Below are 20,888 nucleotides of genomic sequence, written 5' to 3'. Positions count from 1 at the left end.
ATCTTGTGGTTGTTGCTGTTTGTGATGTTATGTGATTATAAAAGGTAGTGTGTTGTGGACATTTACATGTGGATTAAGGACACCGCAAAGACAACCGCAGTGGTGTTTTAATGTTACATAAGGGCAGTTTAGTGTGCTGTGTTAGTGGTGTGCTTGTGGTGTGTGCTGGACATCTATGGTGTGTTGTGTGCTGGGTCCAGAATCGAGACTGCTGATAGTCGGTGGATGGCTTTAAGATGAGTGTGACGTGAGCAGTTTTTCACGGAAAAACTCTTGAGAGAGGGGGCCCTTGTCACATATAATAAGGAGTCCAAAATAAAATTATGAAGGAAAGAGGCGTGAAGAAGACGACGTGGATTAACCGACGAATAAAGAAGATGAAGAAGAAGCAGTTGGTGAGGTGGAGAGAGATGATTGGTGGAGAAGCATTCGGCGAGGTGGAGAGAGATGATTGGTGAAGAAGAGAAGAAGGATAAGACGATGACAAGGCTTACGTGGACTAACGCCAAGGCTATAAAAGGGCGAGGGAGAGCGAGGCAGGGGGGAAGAACAGAGAAGCGGAGGCTCCGGCGGGTCAGGAACGCTTCGGCTGGAAGAGAGCGACGCCGGCTACTGCTCCGGTGAGCTCGCATTCTGCGGCTTCGCATCGTGGACTTCCTCCCGTGCCTGAGCCCGTTTCGTGGAGTCAACGCAAGACGCTACCACCTGCTACGGCCAGGGGTGTCTCCAGCACTGTTGCCACCCATCCGGGTGGTGCCCCCCACGCCAACAACGCCGGCATCACCTCCACGGGCGCTTGGACTGGGAGCTTATACGACGCAACCAGTGAAGCCAGCCCAAGCACGTCGAACACCGCCTCGACGCAGGCGAGTGGATCCATACAACGCCGCAGCCGCACCGAACCAACCGTGAGCACGAACACCGACCACTAAAAGTAAAACGCTAGTAGTACACGCTGGTAGCAGTGTTCCCTGGTCGTGTGTATATAGTCTTTGTGTGTTGTGTTAGTTAATTCCATTTTATGAATCGTTGTATATCTTTAGAATGTTTCAAATGCATTTTCCTCATTTTTTCTCCTTCACTTTACTTTCGCCGTGTGCTGCTAAGTCGGAATGCATTGGATGTTTGAATTAATTTGGTATCTAAAGGCAATGCAAGTAATGCAATAAGGAAATCTTAAGATATTTCAGATTTATAATTTTGTGGCATTTAAAAATGTGTATTTAACATGTTATGCTCTTGATACTGAGTGTAAACGGAGAAAAACATGGCGGAAATCGTAGGTGCTTTGAGAAACTAGACTAACGCTCCCCGCTCATTAAAGTACTTTATGCGTAGCGCATAAATAGGGGAAATGTTTTCAATAATTGCAATGTTTTTATGTGGTACTACAAGTTAGATAGCCAGCGCGAATAAAATTCTTTGACACACTTTCCTTTTGGCATTAGTAGAGCACTGTCTGTGAATTACGTAGGACTAAGGTGCATTGCATATATAACGTGACTGTGCGTTTTATGAGTGTATTCAATTTGTTGTCTGGCAAGAATTATTGCATAAAATTTTTTTGGTGACTGCGTAGCTTCTCCACTTCCATATCAGCATGATGGAATGAACTTTACCGATGCCCTCGTTATTCCATTTTTTTTGCCACTGGTTGCACTGTGCTCTTTTAAATGCTGGTGTGGCAGTGGAATCTGAATATCTGCGTCTGAGAATAAAGTTCTTACTATGCCATTTGCACGCACGTTACCCGCTATGCCTGCATTACTGAGGACTGCATCTAGGTGTATTGTCAGGAAAGCTGGTCAAACATTCTGTAGAAAAAAACAACGCAAAAAACACAGGAAAGAAAGACAGACACACTCAAGGACTAACAACAGTGTGTATCTAGTGCGAGAGCAAAGTAAATACACGAAAAAAACGCTGATGCGAAGGCGCAGAAAAGGAAAAAAACAACAACGTCAAGGAAAGGGCACCAGCCCGTCAGTTTGAGTTAAGATAGTTCAGCTCCTGGCGTGATAATGAAGCAGAAGGTTTGCTGGCCATGAAGATCCCTGTTAATTCCATTTTATGAATCGTTGTGTATTTTTACAATGTTTTAATAGCATTTCGCTAATTTTTTCTCTTTTCACCTTACTTCAACGCACGAGGCAAACATATGAAGGCCATGTCATCGCGCTCAAGGGTTCTTCATGTGTCAGCAAACCTTCTGTTTCATTATCACGCCACGAGCTGAACTATCTTTACTCAGAGCTTGTGCCTTTGCCTTGACGTTGTTTTTTGTTCTTTTCCGCGCCTGCGCATCACTCATTTTTTAGTGTATTTATTTCGCTCTCGCACTAAATACACTCTTTTGTTAGTCAGCGCTTGAGCCTCTCTGCCTTTCTTAGTCCTGTGTATTTTGCGCTGGTTTTTCCTGCAGAATTACTTAGAACCCAGCAGAGATAGATATCATGCCCATTAGCCGTCAGCCTGGTGACTTCATTGAAATAAAGGTTTTTTTTCAGTGCAGTGACTAAAAACTAAGCAGCATACATCTTCTTTCTGTATACAGCAAAGTCTTCATATATTTTTGTCCAGTCTCTTTAAAGGCCAGTAGGATGCCACATATTTCTTCTATGTACATGCTGGAATTGCTATTTATTTTGATCAATTATCTCAGTGGTGCCCTCGTGCACCGACACTCTCGTGCGTGTTACCGGCCAACGTTTTAAGCAGATGCCTGGACTTGTGACATACACGACCGAGCCGTAGTTCATTCCGATCTTACAAGCAATCGATGTGTGTGCAACGTGGAGGCTATTTTGCACTCCATCTTTTAAGGAAAAGTATTTGAGCCTTTTGTAACCTCGCATTGTATCAACTATTACGAGAATGTGATGCGACCTCGTTTCTCAATATAAGAACTTCATATTATTAAAAACACAGATCAGAAAAGTGACAATTTTCGTGTAAAGAAGATGAGTTCAGATATTGTTACGGTGTGGGATGCCACGGGGTGGCCACGGGCCCGCCCAGAGAAATATAGCAGCAGTACGGAGGAGAGCCGGCGAAGCACGACCGGCGGCGGCCAAGCTTTTCTCGTTCTATCTCCCTCGTGCTAGAGCCGCGCGCTCGCCGCTCGCGCTCGCTCTCCGCCTCTTCTTTTATTCCCGTATCACCTTTACACCGGGGGGGGGGGGGGGGGGGCGGAGAAGTCAGGCCGTGTTTTGATGCAGGGTTTCCTGGGGCGATGCAATGTGGGCTCGCAGACAGGAAACGGTCACACTCTTCGTTGAATTCGAAGTGTGTGAGCTGGGCGAAGGTGTCTGCAGTCGCCGAAGAAGGTCCCACACGGGTTAGGCTAACTTCAGGGAGTTTTATGCATATTGAGCGGCGATCCGTTTATGGGACTGCATTGCGTGGGGAAGGCATGGAGCCAGCAGGCGACGACGGCGCTGATGAGGACCCGGTAGCTAAGTCGGAGTCACCGCAGGCGCCGTAGACATATCGCTTCATGTTTGAAACATGCTCTGGGAAAATGTGGTGCACACCGCATGGTCGATGCTCTGGCAGGTCTTCGAGGCGGTATGTCACGGGGCAGAGTCGGGCAACGACACGGTAAGGGCCGCGGTATCGGGGCAAGAGCTTTGCGGCACGGCCAGTCGCACGGATGGTGCGGCGAACGAGGACCAAGTCACCGGGCCGGAAGGGGGGATGTGGTGGTGCTGCCGCGTTGGCCGCTTGCACACGCGCGTGAGCCGTGAGGAGGTTGCGCTGGGCGTCGAGGCGGGCGGAATGAAGTCGTTGAGCAGATTCAGTTGGTGACGCAGTAGGATGGGGAAGGCCCAACTGCGCGTCGAGAGGGATGGAGGGCGTTCTGCCATAGACGACTGAGAACGGCGTCACATGCGTTGTTTCTTGCGCTGCAGTGTTGACTGCAAAAGCTGCAGCAGAAACAAAACGATCCCAGTTTGTGTGGGACGGAGCGACGTAGGATGCGAGTATATCCGTGAGGGTACGGTTAACACGCTCCACGAGGCCATTGCACTGCGGATGATTGACGGATGTAGTGGAATGCGCAATGCCGAAGGAGCGGAGGGCTCGCTCGAATTCATGGGACATAAAGTAGCTCCCACGGTCCGTGATGAGGCGCCGGGGAACACCGTGCCGAAGAACGAGATGCGGTTCCACAAACGCGACGGCATGAGCGGACGACGTGTCTGGAACGGGCAGTGCTTCGACCCACTTGGAGAAGTAGTCGATCGCAACCAGAACATACCGGTTGCCGGCACGCGTCTTCGGAAACGGGCCCAAATGATCCAGTCCAACCAGCTCGAAAGGTGAACTTGGTGGCGAAAAAGCCTGCGGGGGTGGCTTGGTTACACCTGTGGACGGTTTTCTGTACTGGCATGTCTGGCAGGACGCCACGTGTTCCTTGACATCTCTGGACATATTAGGCCACCAAAACCGCTCCGACACTCGTGCGTAGGTCTTGCCGCGACCAAGGTGACCAGCCGTGGGAGCGTCGTGTAAGCCGCGCAAGATTTGCGACCGCAGTGTTGCCGGCACAACTGGCAACCAGACGGGTGGTCGACCACGGAGCCGCTTCACATGACACAAGAGGTCGTCCTTCATTCGATAGACCCGGCGTAGTTGGCGGAGGCCTGCGCCGGCGGTGGTGCCAAGGGAGTGGATTATGGCAGCAATGGCGGGATCTTGCGTTTGTGCAGTCCCCAGGTCCGTCAAAGCCGTTACGGAACAAGGGTGGCGAGAAAAGAAATCGGCATCTTGATGGGCAGAGCCGCGCCGATGCACTATTGTGAAATTGTACTCTTGAAGTTGCAGGGACCAGCGTGCAATCTTGGCATTCAAATGTTTGGCGGACTGCAGCCAAGTGAGAGCGCTATTGTCCGCGACTATGGTGAAGGAACGGCCGTACAGGTAGGGACGGAACTTCTCGACGGCCCAGACAACGGCGAGGCACTCGAGTTCCGAAGAGTGGCGGCGGCGCTCAACGTCGGAAAGCTGGCGGCTGGCATAAGCTAGGACTTTGTGGTCACCAGACTCGTCTTCTTGCAGGAGGACAGCGCCGAGCCCATCTTGGCTGGCATCCGTGTGGAGGACGATGGGGGCCGATTCGTCGTAATGGGTCAATGTAGGAGGCTCGAGGAGGGCGTGCTTGACGTCAAGAAACGCGAGCTGTTGGGCCTGCGTCCAACTCCACGGTGCATTCTTCTTCAGCAGGGCGGTCAATGGAGCGCTGCGCTTGGCAAAGTCCGGAATGAAACGACGGAAATACGAAGCAAATCCAAGGAAACTTTTGAGCTCCTTGGCGGTGGTGGGAGCTTCGTAAGCTGTAAGCGCTTTTAGCTTTTCAGGGTCGGGACGGATGCCATGCCGGCTCACAACGTGACCCAAGTACGTCACCTCCGCGAAACCGAAGAAACATTTTTTTGGTTTTAAGCGAAGCCCAGCAGAGGTAAGGGCTTCGAGGACGAGTTTGAGGCGTCTCTGGTGTTCTTCAAATGTAGCCGCGTAGACAATTACGTCATCCAGGTAGACCAACGCCATAGTCCACTTCAAATGGCCTAAGACTCGGTCCATGAGACGCTGGAAGGTGGCTGGAGCGTTCGAGAGACCGAAGGGCATACGGTTCAACTGGTAAAGGCCGTCGGGAGTCACGAAAGCCGTCTTTTCCGCATCATCGGGGTGAACAGGCACCTGCCAGTAGCCCGAGAGCAGATCTAGCGTGGAAAAATAACGGGCCCCCTTCAGGCGGTCAAGCGCATCGTCGAGGCGAGGCAGCGGGTACACGTCGCAATTAGTAATAGCATTTAGCTTCCGATAGTCAACGCAGAAGCGGAGTGTTCCATCCTTCTTGCGCACAAGGACGACAGGGGAGGACCAAGGGCTACAAGAAGGGGCAATGATTCCCTGGTCAAGCATGTCGCACACGTGCTGCTGGATGACTCTCCGTTCGGCTGGCGCTACACGGCGAGGTTGGTGATGAACGGGCCCGCGGTTTTCGGTGTTGATCCGGTGTTGAGCCCAGGAAGTGCACCCGAGCTCACCGGCGCTGAGAGCAAGGCAACTGCGATGCTCGAGCAGCAAGGTCTTCAGAGAGGCGAGCTCCGCGCAGGTCAGGCTGGGTCCAAAGTTAAATTCTTCCCATGATAGGATCGCCGGCGCTGGAGGGTGGCGAGACGGGGCTTCAGGTTGCAGAGACGCCACAGGTGACCCGGGGTCCAAAACTGAGGCTGTACCCAATTGCGTGCCGGGAGTCAGCGCGAGAGGTACGCTGCTGATGTTGAGTATAAATACGTGGGCCTCTCCTTTGAGCACAGGCAGAAGGCTTCGAGGGGAGGTCATCTGACGGGCTGGAGATGAACACCGGATGGGTTCGAACAGCACGTCTGCTGTGGCCGGACTGTCAAGCTTGGCATACACCCACGTTGCCGCACCCGGTGGCAGGGTCACGGCGGACGCCACAGTGACGTCGTAGTGACGTCGAACGGCTTGACTCGACACGGCCACTTCGTCGCGAGGTCACGCAGAGATGCTGAGGCACGCTTGGTCGCCGACACCAGGGACTGCCACAGGGCGACACCGAGGCTGGAAACCCGGCTAAGCCAGCCCGGCCCACAGAGAGTTCGGCTCGCCCGTGGTTTGGTTCTAGTAAAATTAAGGACGACTCCGGCTTGCTGGCACCACCCGCACCCGAGGACCACTGGCCAAATAGGGCTGTCTGCGTCAACAAACTCGGTGGAGATGGTATTTCCGAGTGCTGTCAGGTTGACGACGACACGTCCGACTTGCTCCACAGGGGTGCCGTTAAAAGCTAAGAGCCGGGTTTTGGCGGCTGGCAGAAGCAGGTGGGGCGCGTTAGCAACAAACGATTTGTGCAGTACATTGACAGCCGCTCCAGTGTCAACCAAGGCCTTTACGTGCCGGTCAAGCAGGGCGACGTCGACGAGCACGTAAGGAGCATCAGTGGTAATCGGAGCCGACGAAAGGAGGGGACGCGGAGAACGAAGGAGTGTGGGGACGGACGATTCGGCGGAACGGTGCCCCCGGAGTTCCGCCAAATCGTTTCCCGACGTTGGAGGGCCGGCACAGTCCCTCGCGTAGTGTCCCCGCAGGCCGCAGCGGAAGCAGGTCATGCGGACGTCGTTACGCAGGCGTCGGATAGAGGCCGCAGTTGGGGCTGCGGACCGAGGAGCCTGCACCCGGACGCTGCGCTCGGCAGACGGTGGCGACCCCCGCGTGGCCAGCAAAGTCAATTCCGCCTCGATGGCGAGCGCCATGGCGGCGCGGACGGAATCAGGACGGCCAGAGCGGACCAAGCACCTCGGGGAGTCGGATGGCGTCGACAAACGCCTCGGTGCCGACCAGGGCCACGGCGTTCTGAGGCGCTCCCGGCAGCGACTGCAGAGCCAGGCGCTCAATGGCGGCGGCGAGGTCCTGGTACGTCTCCCCGGGCTCTTGACGGCGGGCTCGCAGGCGGTGGTACTGCACACGGGGTTGACCTGAGGCACCATAGTGGTCGGCGAGGAGGCCCGCCAGAACAGTGTAAGAGCCCAGCTGGTCGGGCGGCACGTTCTGCAGCAGCTCGGTGGCGCGGACCCTCAGTTTTGCAACGAGCATCCATGCCTTCACTTGCTCGTCCCAGCCTCTCGCCGCCGCAATACCGTCCAGCTGGATGCGGTAAGCATCCCACGAGATGGTGCCGTCAAATGTGGGCAATTCCACAACGCCCAACGAACACTGCGGCGAGGACGCACCCGCGCCGAGCACGCCATTGGCGGCCACCACCGCAGGCCCAGCGACGGCAGAGCCGTAAACAGCGGCGGCGGGGACGCCCAAAGGCACCTGACCTGTGCTCGGCTCGGCTGGCACCAGGCGACGGAGTTCGCGCCGGAGAGCTTCCATCTCTCCAGCCTGGGCAGTCAGACGGGCCTCCCATGCGTCCATCCGTTGGGTGACTGTATCCAGGAGGCACTCAACACCGGCGTCCGGCTGCTGCGAAGAGCCGAGCCCCTCCGAGCGCCTAGGTCTAGCGGCGCCGGCCGCCGCGTCGTCGGCGCTATCAGCTGGTGGTGGACTCCTGTCGTCTGGCACGTCGGGTGCTTGATTCTGGGAGCGGGTGATCCGCATGATCCCACCGCTGCCACCAAAATGTTACGGTGTGGGATGCCACGAGGTGGCCACGGGCCCGCCCAGAGAAATATAGCAGCAGTACGGAGGAGAGCCGGCGAAGCACGACCGGCGGCGGCCAAGCTTTTCTCGTTCTATCTCCCTCGTGCTAGAGCCGCGCGCTCGCCGCTCGCGCTCGCTCTCCGCCTCTTCTTTTATTCCCGTATCAATATATAAGACACTGGTTGGCGCTACTTTGCAGCAGCTACAACCATTGTGCGCACCTGTGTAACGTTTTCCACTTCTACTTCCCAGTTCCCAATTACGATTTTCAGACGAAAACCTGCAGCAGCATCTTCCAAGCAAACCAGGCGGCCACCGACACAAGTGAGCCTCTGAAGAGCAGCTTCATTCACTGCGCCTTTACTCCGATATGCACACAACCCTGCTACCTCGGATGCCACAAACCGAATCGCCGAATCGCTCCCGGCTCACCTGGTAGTAAGGAGAACCACTGTGCACACCCGCGCAAAGATTCCCAAATATACTTCCCAGTTCCCGCTTACGATCTTCACCCGGAAACCTGCAGCAGCATCGTCCAAGCAAACCAAACGGCCACCGACACAAGTGGGCCTCTGAAGAGCAGCTTCATCCACTGCGCCTGCGCTCCGATATGCACACAACACTGCTACCTCGGATGCTACAAACCGAATCAGCGAATCGATCCCGGCTCACTTGTCAGTAGCGAGAACGACTGTGTACACGTGCGCAAAGATTCACAATTCTACTTCCCAGTTTCCACTTACGATCTTCAGCCGGCAACCTGCTGCAGCATCGTCCATGAAATCCAACCACCGACACAAGTGGGCCTCTGAAGAGCAGCTTCATTCACTGCGCCTGCGCTCCGATATGCACACAACATTGCTACCGTGGATGCCACAAACAGAATCACCGTATCTCTCCCGGCTCACTTGGCAGTAGCGAGAACCACTGTGCACACCTGCGCAAAGATTCCCGATTCTACTTCCCAGTTCCCACTTACGATCTTCACCCGGCAAACTGCCGCAGCATCGTCCAAGCAATCCAGACGGTCACCGACACAAGTGGGCCTCGAAGTGAAGCTTCATGCACTGCGCCTGCGCTCCCATATGCACGCAAGACTGTTACATCCGATGCTACAAACCGAATTACCGAATCGCTCCCGGCTCACTTGGCAGTAGCGAGAACCACTGTGCACACCTGCGCAAGGCTTCCAAATTTTACTTCCCAGTTCCCACTTACGATCCTTTCGCGACAACTTGCAGCAGCATCGTCTAAGCAAACCAAGCGGCCACCGACACAAGTGGGCCTCAGAAGAGCAGCTACATCCACTGCGCCTGCGCTCCGAAATGCACACTTGGCAGTAGCGAGAACCACTGTGCACACCTGCGCAAAGATTCCCAATTTTACTTTCCAGTTCCTACTTACGATCTTCACCCGGCAACCTGCAGCAGCATCGTCCAAGCAAACCAGACGGCCACCGACACAAGTGGGCCTCTTAAGAGCAGCTTCATCCACTTCGTCTGCGCTTCAATATGCACACTTGGCAATAGCGAGAACCACTGTGCACACCTGCGCAAAGATTCCCAATTCTACTTTCCAGTTCCTACTTACGATCTTCAACCGGCAACCTGCAGCAGCATCGTCCAAGCAAACCAGACGGCCACCGACACAAGTGGGCCTCTTAAGAGCAGCTTCATCCACTGCGTCTGCGCTCCAATATGCACACAACACTGCTACCTCGGATGCTACAAACCGAATCACCGTATGTCTCCCAGCTCACTTGGCAGTAGCGAGAACGACTGTGCACACCTGCGTAAAGATTCTAAATTCTACTTCCCAGTTCCCACATACGATCATTACCCGGCAACCTGCAGCAGCATCGTCCAATGAAACCAGACGGACACCGACACAAGTGGGCCTTTGAAGAGCAGCTTTATCTACGGCGCCTGCGCTCCGATATGCACACAACACTGCTACCTCGGATGCCACAAACCGAATCACCGAATCGCTCCCGGCTCACTTGTCAGTAGCGAGACCAACTGTGTTCACCTGCGTAAAGATTAACAATTCTACTTCCCAGTTACCACTTAGGATCTTCACCCAGTAAACTGCCGCAGCATCGTCCAAGCAAACCAAACGGCTACCGACACAAGTGGGCCTCTGAAGAGCAGCTTCATCCACTGCGCCAGCGCTCCGATATGCACACAACAGTGCTACCTCTGATGCTACAAACCGAATCACCGAATATATCCTGGCTCACTTGGTAGTAGCGAGAACGACTGTGCACACCTGCGTAGATTCCAAATTCTAATTCCCAGTTCCCACTTACGATCTTCACCCGGCAACCTGCACCAGCATCGCGCAAGCAAAGCAGGCGGCCACCGACGCAAGTGGGCCTCTGAAGAGCAGCTTCATCCACTGCGCCTGCGCTCCGATATGCCACAACACTGCTACCTCTGATGCTACAAACCGAATCACCGAATATATCCTGGCTCACTTGGCAGTAGCGAGAACGACTGGGCACACCTGCTTAGATTCCAAAATCTACTTCCCAGTTCCCACTTACGATCTTCACCCGGCAACCTGCAGCAGCATCGTCCAAGCAAACCAGACGGCCACCGACACAAGTGGGCCTCTGAAGAGCAGCTTCATCCACTGCGCCTGTGCTGCGATATGCATACAACACTGCTACCTCGGATGCTACAAGCCGAATCACCGAATCGCTCCCGGCTAACTTGGCAGTAGCGATAACGACTGTGCACACCTGCGCAAAGATTCCAAATTCTACTTCCCAGTTCCCAATTACGATCATCACCCGGAAACCTGCAGCAGCATCGTCCAAGCAAATCCGACGGCCACCGACACAAGTGGGCCTCTGAAGAGCAGCTTCATCCACTACGCCAGCGCTCCGATATGCACTCAACACTGTTATCTCGGATGCTACAAACCGAATCTCCGAATCGATCCCGGCTCACTTGTCAGTAGCGAGAACGACTGTGTACACCTGCGCAAAGATTCCCATTCTACTTCCCAGTTTCCACTTACGATCTTCACCCGGCAACCTGCAGCAGCATCGTCCAAGCGAACCAGACGGCCACCGACACATGCGGGCCTCTGAAGAGCAGCTTCATCCACTGCGCCTGCGCTCCGATATGCACACAACACTACCACCTCGGATGCTACAAACCGAATCACTGAATCGCTCCCGGCTCACTTGGCAGTAGCGAGAACCACTGTGCACACGTGCGCAAAGATTCCCAATTCTACTTCCCAGTTCCCACTTACGATCTTCACCCGGCAACTTATAGCAGCATCGTCCAAGCAAACCAGACGGCCACCGACACAAGTGGGCCTCTTAAGAGCAGCTTCATCCACTGCGTCTGCGCTCCGATATGCACACAACACTGCTACCTCGGATGCGACAAAAAGAATCACCGAATCGCTCGCGGCTCACTTGGCAGTGGCGAGAACCACTGTGCAAACCAACGTAAAGATTCCCAATTCTACTTCCCGGTTCCCACTTACGATCTTCACCCGGCAACCTGCAGCAGCATCGTGCAAGCAAAGCAGGCGGCCACCGACGCAAGTGGGCCTCTGAAGAGCAGCTTCATCCACTGCGCCTGCGCTCCGATATGCACACAACACTGCTACCTCTGATGCTACAAACCGAATCACCGAATATATCCTGGCTCACTTGGCAGTAGCGAGAACGACTGTGCACACCTGCGCAAAGATTCCCAATTCTACTTTCCAGTTCCTACTTACGATCTTCACCCGGCAACCTGCAGCAGCATCGTCCAAGCAAACCAGACGGCCACCGACACAAGTGGGCCTCTTAAGAGCAGCTTCATCCACTGCGTCTGCGCTCCAATATGCACACAACACTGCTACCTCGGATGCTACAAACCGAATCACCGTATGTCTCCCAGTTCACTTGGCAGTAGCGAGAACGACTGTGCACACCTGCGTAAAGATTCTAAATTCTACTTCCCAGTTCCCACATACGATCATTACCCGGCAACCTGCAGCAGCATCGTCCAAAGAAACCAGACGGACACCGACACAAGTGGGCCTTTGAAGAGCAGCTTTATCCACGGCGCCTGCGCTCCGATATGCACACAACACTGCTACCTCGGATGCCACAAACCGAATCACCGAATCGCTCCCGGCTCACTTGTCAGTAGCGAGACCAACTGTGTTCACCTGCGTAAAGATTAACAATTCTACTTCCCAGTTACCACTTAGGATCTTCACCCGGCAAACTGCCGCAGCATCGTCCAAGCAAACCAAACGGCTACCGACACAAGTGGGCCTCTGAAGAGCAGCTTCATCCACTGCGCCAGCGCTCCGATATGCACACAACAGTGCTACCTCTGATGCTACAAACCGAATCACCAAATATATCCTGGCTCACTTGGTAGTAGCGAGAACGACTGTGCACACCTGCGTAGATTCCAAATTCTAATTCCCAGTTCCCACTTACGATCTTCACCCGGCAACCTGCAGCAGCATCGTGCAAGCAAAGCAGGCGGCCACCGACGCAAGTGGGCCTCTGAAGAGCAGCTTCATCCACTGCGCCTGCGCTCCGATATGCACACAACACTACCACCTCGGATGCTACAAACCGAATCACCGAATCGCTCCCGGCTCACTTGGCAGTAGCGAGAACGACTGGGCACACCTGCTTAGATTCCAAAATCTACTTCCCAGTTCCCACTTACGATCTTCACCCGGCAACCTGCAGCAGCATCGTTCAAGCAAACCAGACGGCCACCGACACAAGTGGGCCTCTGAAGAGCAGCTTCATCCACTGCGCCTGTGCTGCGATATGCATACAACACTGCTACCTCGGATGCTACAAGCCGAATCACCGAATCGCTCCCGGCTAACTTGGCAGTAGCAATAACGACTGTGCACACCTGCGCAAAGATTCCAAATTCTACTTCCCAGTTCCCAATTACGATCTTCACCCGGAAACCTGCAGCAGCATCGTCCAAGCAAATCCGACGGCCACCGACACAAGTGGGCGTCTGAAGAGCAGCTTCATCCACTGCGCCAGCGCTCCGATATGCACTAAACACTGTTATCTCGGATGCTACAAACCGAATCTCCGAATCGATCCCGGCTCACTTGTCAGTAGCGAGAACGACTGTGTACACCTGCGCAAAGATTCCCATTCTACTTCCCAGTTTCCACTTACGATCTTCACCCGGCAACCTGCAGCAGCATCGTCCAAGCGAACCAGACGGCCACCGACACATGTGGGCCTCTGAAGAGCAGCTTCATCCACTGCGCCTGCGCTCCGATATGCACACAACACTACCACCTCGGATGCTACAAACCGAATCACCGAATCGCTCCCGGCTCACTTGGCAGTAGCGAGAACCACTGTGCACACGTGCGCAAAGATTCCCATTCTACTTCCCAGTTCCCACTTACGATCTTCACCCGGCAACTTATAGCAGCATCGTCCAAGCAAACCAGACGGCCACCGACACAAGTGGGCCTCTTAAGAGCAGCTTCATCCACTGCGTCTGCGCTCCGATATGCACACAACACTGCTACCTCGGATGCTACAAACCGAATCACCGAATATATCCTGGCTCACTTGGCAGTAGCGAGAACTGCTGGGCGCACCTGCTTAGATTCCAAATTCTACATCCCAGTTCCCACTTACAATCTTCACCCGGCAACCTGCAGCAGCATCGTCCAAGCAAACCAGACGGCCACCGACACAAGTGGGCCTTTGAAGAGCAGCTTTATCCACGGCGCCTGCGCTCCGATATGCACACAACACTGCTACCTCGGATGCCACAAACCGAATTTCCGAATCGATCCCGGCTCACTTGTCAGTAGCGAGAACGACTGTGTACACCTGCGCAAAGATTCCCAATATTACTTCCTAGTTTCCACTTACGATCTTCACCCGGCAACCTGCAGCAGCATCGTCCAAGCGAACCAGACGGCCATCGACACATGTTGGCCTCTGAAGAGCAGCTTCATCCACTGCGCCTGCGCTCCGACATGCACACAACACTACCACCTCGGATGCTACAAACCGAATCACCGAATCGCTCCCGGCTCACTTGGCAGTAGCGAGAACCACTGTGCACACGTGCGCAAAGATTCCGAATTCTACTTCCCAGTTCCCACTTACGATCTTCACCCGGCAACTTATAGCAGCATCGTCCAAGCAAACCAGACGGCCACCGACACAAGTGGGCCTCTTAAGAGCAGCTTCATCCACTGCGTCTGCGCTCCGATATGCACACAACACTGCTACCTCGGATGCTACAAACCGAATCACCGAATCGCTCCCGGCTAACTTGGCAGTAGCGAGAATGACTGTGTTCACCTGCGTAAAGATTAACAATTCTACTCCCCAGGTACCACTTACGATCTTCACCCGGCAACCTGCAGCAGCATCGTCCAAGCGAACCAGACGGCCATCGACACATGTTGGCCTCTGAAGAGCAGCTTCATCCACTGCGCCGGCGCTCCGACATGCACACAACACTACCACCTCGGATGCTACAAACCGAATCACCGAATCGCTCCCGGCTCACTTGGCAGTAGCGATAACGACTGTGCACACCTGCGCAAAGATTCCAAATTCTACTTCCCAGTTCCCAATTACGATCTTCACCCGGAAACCTGCAGCAGCATCGTCCAAGCAAATCAGACGGCCACCGACACAAGTGGGCCTCTGAAGAGCAGCTTCATCCACTGCGCCAGCGCTCCGATATGCACTCAACACTGTTACCTCGGATGCTACGAACCGAATCTCCGAATCGATCCCGGCTCACTTGTCAGTAGCGAGAACGACTGTGTACACCTGCGCAAAGATTCCTAAATTCTACTTCCCAGTTTCCACTTACGATCTTCACCCGGCAACCTGCAGCAGCATCGTCCAAGCAAACCAGACGGCCACCGACACACGTGGGCCTCTGAAGAGCAGCTTCATCCACTGCGCCTGCGCTCCGAAATGCACACAACACTGCTACCTCGGATGCTACAAGCCGAATCGCCGAATCTCTCCCGGCTCACTTGGCAGTAGCGAGAATGACTGTGCACACCTGCGTAAAGATTCCAAATTCTACTTCCCAGTTACCACTTACGATCTTCAGCCGGCAACCTGCAGCAGCATCGTCCATGAAATCCAACCACCGACACAAGTGGGCCTCTGAAGAGCAGCTTCATTCACTGCGCCTGCGCTCCGATATGCACACAACACTGCTACCGTGGATGCCACAAACAGAATCACCGAATCTCTCCCGGCTCACTTGGTAGTAGCGAGAACGACTGTGCACACCTGCGTAGATTCCAAATTCTAATTCCCAGTTCCCACTTACGATCTTCACCCGGCAACCTGCACCAGCATCGCGCAAGCAAAGCAGGCGGCCACCGACGCAAGTGGGCCTCTGAAGAGCAGCTTCATCCACTGCGCCTGCGCTCCGATATGCCACAACACTGCTACCTCTGATGCTACAAACCGAATCACCGAATATATCCTGGCTCACTTGGCAGTAGCGAGAACGACTGGGCACACCTGCTTAGATTCCAAAATCTACTTCCCAGTTCCCACTTACGATCTTCACCCGGCAACCTGCAGCAGCATCGTCCAAGCAAACCAGACGGCCACCGACACAAGTGGGCCTCTGAAGAGCAGCTTCATCCACTGCGCCTGTGCTGCGATATGCATACAACACTGCTACCTCGGATGCTACAAGCCGAATCACCGAATCGCTCCCGGCTAACTTGGCAGTAGCGATAACGACTGTGCACACCTGCGCAAAGATTCCAAATTCTACTTCCCAGTTCCCAATTACGATCATCACCCGGAAACCTGCAGCAGCATCGTCCAAGCAAATCCGACGGCCACCGACACAAGTGGGCCTCTGAAGAGCAGCTTCATCCACTACGCCAGCGCTCCGATATGCACTCAACACTGTTATCTCGGATGCTACAAACCGAATCTCCGAATCGATCCCGGCTCACTTGTCAGTAGCGAGAACGACTGTGTACACCTGCGCAAAGATTCCCATTCTACTTCCCAGTTTCCACTTACGATCTTCACCCGGCAACCTGCAGCAGCATCGTCCAAGCGAACCAGACGGCCACCGACACATGCGGGCCTCTGAAGAGCAGCTTCATCCACTGCGCCTGCGCTCCGATATGCACACAACACTACCACCTCGGATGCTACAAACCGAATCACTGAATCGCTCCCGGCTCACTTGGCAGTAGCGAGAACCACTGTGCACACGTGCGCAAAGATTCCCAATTCTACTTCCCAGTTCCCACTTACGATCTTCACCCGGCAACTTATAGCAGCATCGTCCAAGCAAACCAGACGGCCACCGACACAAGTGGGCCTCTTAAGAGCAGCTTCATCCACTGCGTCTGCGCTCCGATATGCACACAACACTGCTACCTCGGATGCGACAAAAAGAATCACCGAATCGCTCGCGGCTCACTTGGCAGTGGCGAGAACCACTGTGCAAACCAACGTAAAGATTCCCAATTCTACTTCCCGGTTCCCACTTACGATCTTCACCCGGCAACCTGCAGCAGCATCGTGCAAGCAAAGCAGGCGGCCACCGACGCAAGTGGGCCTCTGAAGAGCAGCTTCATCCACTGCGCCTGCGCTCCGATATGCACACAACACTGCTACCTCTGATGCTACAAACCGAATCACCGAATATATCCTGGCTCACTTGGCAGTAGCGAGAACGACTGTGCACACCTGCGCAAAGATTCCCAATTCTACTTTCCAGTTCCTACTTACGATCTTCACCCGGCAACCTGCAGCAGCATCGTCCAAGCAAACCAGACGGCCACCGACACAAGTGGGCCTCTTAAGAGCAGCTTCATCCACTGCGTCTGCGCTCCAATATGCACACAACACTGCTACCTCGGATGCTACAAACCGAATCACCGTATGTCTCCCAGTTCACTTGGCAGTAGCGAGAACGACTGTGCACACCTGCGTAAAGATTCTAAATTCTACTTCCCAGTTCCCACATACGATCATTACCCGGCAACCTGCAGCAGCATCGTCCAAAGAAACCAGACGGACACCGACACAAGTGGGCCTTTGAAGAGCAGCTTTATCCACGGCGCCTGCGCTCCGATATGCACACAACACTGCTACCTCGGATGCCACAAACCGAATCACCGAATCGCTCCCGGCTCACTTGTCAGTAGCGAGACCAACTGTGTTCACCTGCGTAAAGATTAACAATTCTACTTCCCAGTTACCACTTAGGATCTTCACCCGGCAAACTGCCGCAGCATCGTCCAAGCAAACCAAACGGCTACCGACACAAGTGGGCCTCTGAAGAGCAGCTTCATCCACTGCGCCAGCGCTCCGATATGCACACAACAGTGCTACCTCTGATGCTACAAACCGAATCACCAAATATATCCTGGCTCACTTGGTAGTAGCGAGAACGACTGTGCACACCTGCGTAGATTCCAAATTCTAATTCCCAGTTCCCACTTACGATCTTCACCCGGCAACCTGCAGCAGCATCGTGCAAGCAAAGCAGGCGGCCACCGACGCAAGTGGGCCTCTGAAGAGCAGCTTCATCCACTGCGCCTGCGCTCCGATATGCACACAACACTGCTACCTCTGATGCTACAAACCGAATCACCGAATATATCCTGGCTCACTTGGCAGTAGCGAGAACGACTGGGCACACCTGCTTAGATTCCAAAATCTACTTCCCAGTTCCCACTTACGATCTTCACCCGGCAACCTGCAGCAGCATCGTTCAAGCAAACCAGACGGCCACCGACACAAGTGGGCCTCTGAAGAGCAGCTTCATCCACTGCGCCTGTGCTGCGATATGCATACAACACTGCTACCTCGGATGCTACAAGCCGAATCACCGAATCGCTCCCGGCTAACTTGGCAGTAGCAATAACGACTGTGCACACCTGCGCAAAGATTCCAAATTCTACTTCCCAGTTCCCAATTACGATCTTCACCCGGAAACCTGCAGCAGCATCGTCCAAGCAAATCCGACGGCCACCGACACAAGTGGGCGTCTGAAGAGCAGCTTCATCCACTGCGCCAGCGCTCCGATATGCACTAAACACTGTTATCTCGGATGCTACAAACCGAATCTCCGAATCGATCCCGGCTCACTTGTCAGTAGCGAGAACGACTGTGTACACCTGCGCAAAGATTCCCATTCTACTTCCCAGTTTCCACTTACGATCTTCACCCGGCAACCTGCAGCAGCATCGTCCAAGCGAACCAGACGGCCACCGACACATGTGGGCCTCTGAAGAGCAGCTTCATCCACTGCGCCTGCGCTCCGATATGCACACAACACTACCACCTCGGATGCTACAAACCGAATCACCGAATCGCTCCCGGCTCACTTGGCAGTAGCGAGAACCACTGTGCACACGTGCGCAAAGATTCCCATTCTACTTCCCAGTTCCCACTTACGATCTTCACCCGGCAACTTATAGCAGCATCGTCCAAGCAAACCAGACGGCCACCGACACAAGTGGGCCTCTTAAGAGCAGCTTCATCCACTGCGTCTGCGCTCCGATATGCACACAACACTGCTACCTCGGATGCTACAAACCGAATCACCGAATATATCCTGGCTCACTTGGCAGTAGCGAGAACTGCTGGGCGCACCTGCTTAGATTCCAAATTCTACATCCCAGTTCCCACTTACAATCTTCACCCGGCAACCTGCAGCAGCATCGTCCAAGCAAACCAGACGGCCACCGACACAAGTGGGCTTTTGAAGAGCAGCTTTATCCACGGCGCCTGCGCTCCGATATGCACACAACACTGCTACCTCGGATGCCACAAACCGAATTTCCGAATCGATCCCGGCTCACTTGTCAGTAGCGAGAACGACTGTGTACACCTGCGCAAAGATTCCCAATATTACTTCCTAGTTTCCACTTACGATCTTCACCCGGCAACCTGCAGCAGCATCGTCCAAGCGAACCAGACGGCCATCGACACATGTTGGCCTCTGAAGAGCAGCTTCATCCACTGCGCCTGCGCTCCGACATGCACACAACACTACCACCTCGGATGCTACAAACCGAATCACCGAATCGCTCCCGGCTCACTTGGCAGTAGCGAGAACCACTGTGCACACGTGCGCAAAGATTCCGAATTCTACTTCCCAGTTCCCACTTACGATCTTCACCCGGCAACTTATAGCAGCATCGTCCAAGCAAACCAGACGGCCACCGACACAAGTGGGCCTCTTAAGAGCAGCTTCATCCACTGCGTCTGCGCTCCGATATGCACACAACACTGCTACCTCGGATGCTACAAACCGAATCACCGAATCGCTCCCGGCTAACTTGGCAGTAGCGAGAATGACTGTGTTCACCTGCGTAAAGATTAACAATTCTACTCCCCAGGTACCACTTACGATCTTCACCCGGCAACCTGCAGCAGCATCGTCCAAGCGAACCAGACGGCCATCGACACATGTTGGCCTCTGAAGAGCAGCTTCATCCACTGCGCCGGCGCTCCGACATGCACACAACACTACCACCTCGGATGCTACAAACCGAATCACCGAATCGCTCCCGGCTCACTTGGCAGTAGCGATAACGACTGTGCACACCTGCGCAAAGATTCCAAATTCTACTTCCCAGTTCCCAATTACGATCTTCACCCGGAAACCTGCAGCAGCATCGTCCAAGCAAATCAGACGGCCACCGACACAAGTGGGCCTCTGAAGAGCAGCTTCATCCACTGCGCCAGCGCTCCGATATGCACTCAACACTGTTACCTCGGATGCTACGAACCGAATCTCCGAATCGATCCCGGCTCACTTGTCAGTAGCGAGAACGACTGTGTACACCTGCGCAAAGATTCCTAAATTCTACTTCCCAGTTTCCACTTACGATCTTCACCCGGCAACCTGCAGCAGCATCGTCCAAGCAAACCAGACGGCCACCGACACACGTGGGCCTCTGAAGAGCAGCTTCATCCACTGCGCCTGCGCTCCGAAATGCACACAACACTGCTACCTCGGATGCTACAAGCCGAATCGCCGAATCTCTCCCGGCTCACTTGGCAGTAGCGAGAATGACTGTGCACACCTGCGTAAAGATTCCAAATTCTACTTCCCAGTTACCACTTACGATCTTCAGCCGGCAACCTGCAGCAGCATCGTCCATGAAATCCAACCACCGACACAAGTGGGCCTCTGAAGAGCAGCTTCATTCACTGCGCCTGCGCTCCGATATGCACACAACACTGCTACCGTGGATGCCACAAACAGAATCACCGAATCTCTCCCGGCTCACTTGGCAGTAGCGAGAACCACTGTGCACACCTGCGCAAAGATTCCCGATTCTACTTCCCAGTTCCCACTTACGATCTTCACCCGGCAAACTGCCGCAGCATCGTCCAAGCAATCCAGACGGTCACCGACACAAGTGGGCCTCGAACTGAAGCTTCATGCACTGCGCCTGCGCTCCGATATGCACACAAGACTGTTACATCCGATGCTACAAACCGAATTACCGAATCGCTCCCGGCTCACTTGGCAGTAGCGAGAACCACTGTGCACACCTGCGCAAGGATTCCAAATTTTACTTCCCAGTTCCCACTTACGATCCTTTCGCGACAACTTGCAGCAGCATCGTCTAAGCAAACCAAGCGGCCACCGACACAAGTGGGCCTCAGAAGAGTAGCTACATCCACTGCGCCTGCGCTCCGAAATGCACAC

The sequence above is a fragment of the Amblyomma americanum genome, chromosome 2, assembly GCF_052857255.1.
Source record: "Amblyomma americanum isolate KBUSLIRL-KWMA chromosome 2, ASM5285725v1, whole genome shotgun sequence".
Lineage (NCBI taxonomy): Eukaryota > Metazoa > Arthropoda > Arachnida > Ixodida > Ixodidae > Amblyomma > Amblyomma americanum.
This window is presented reverse-complemented; position numbering follows the sequence as displayed.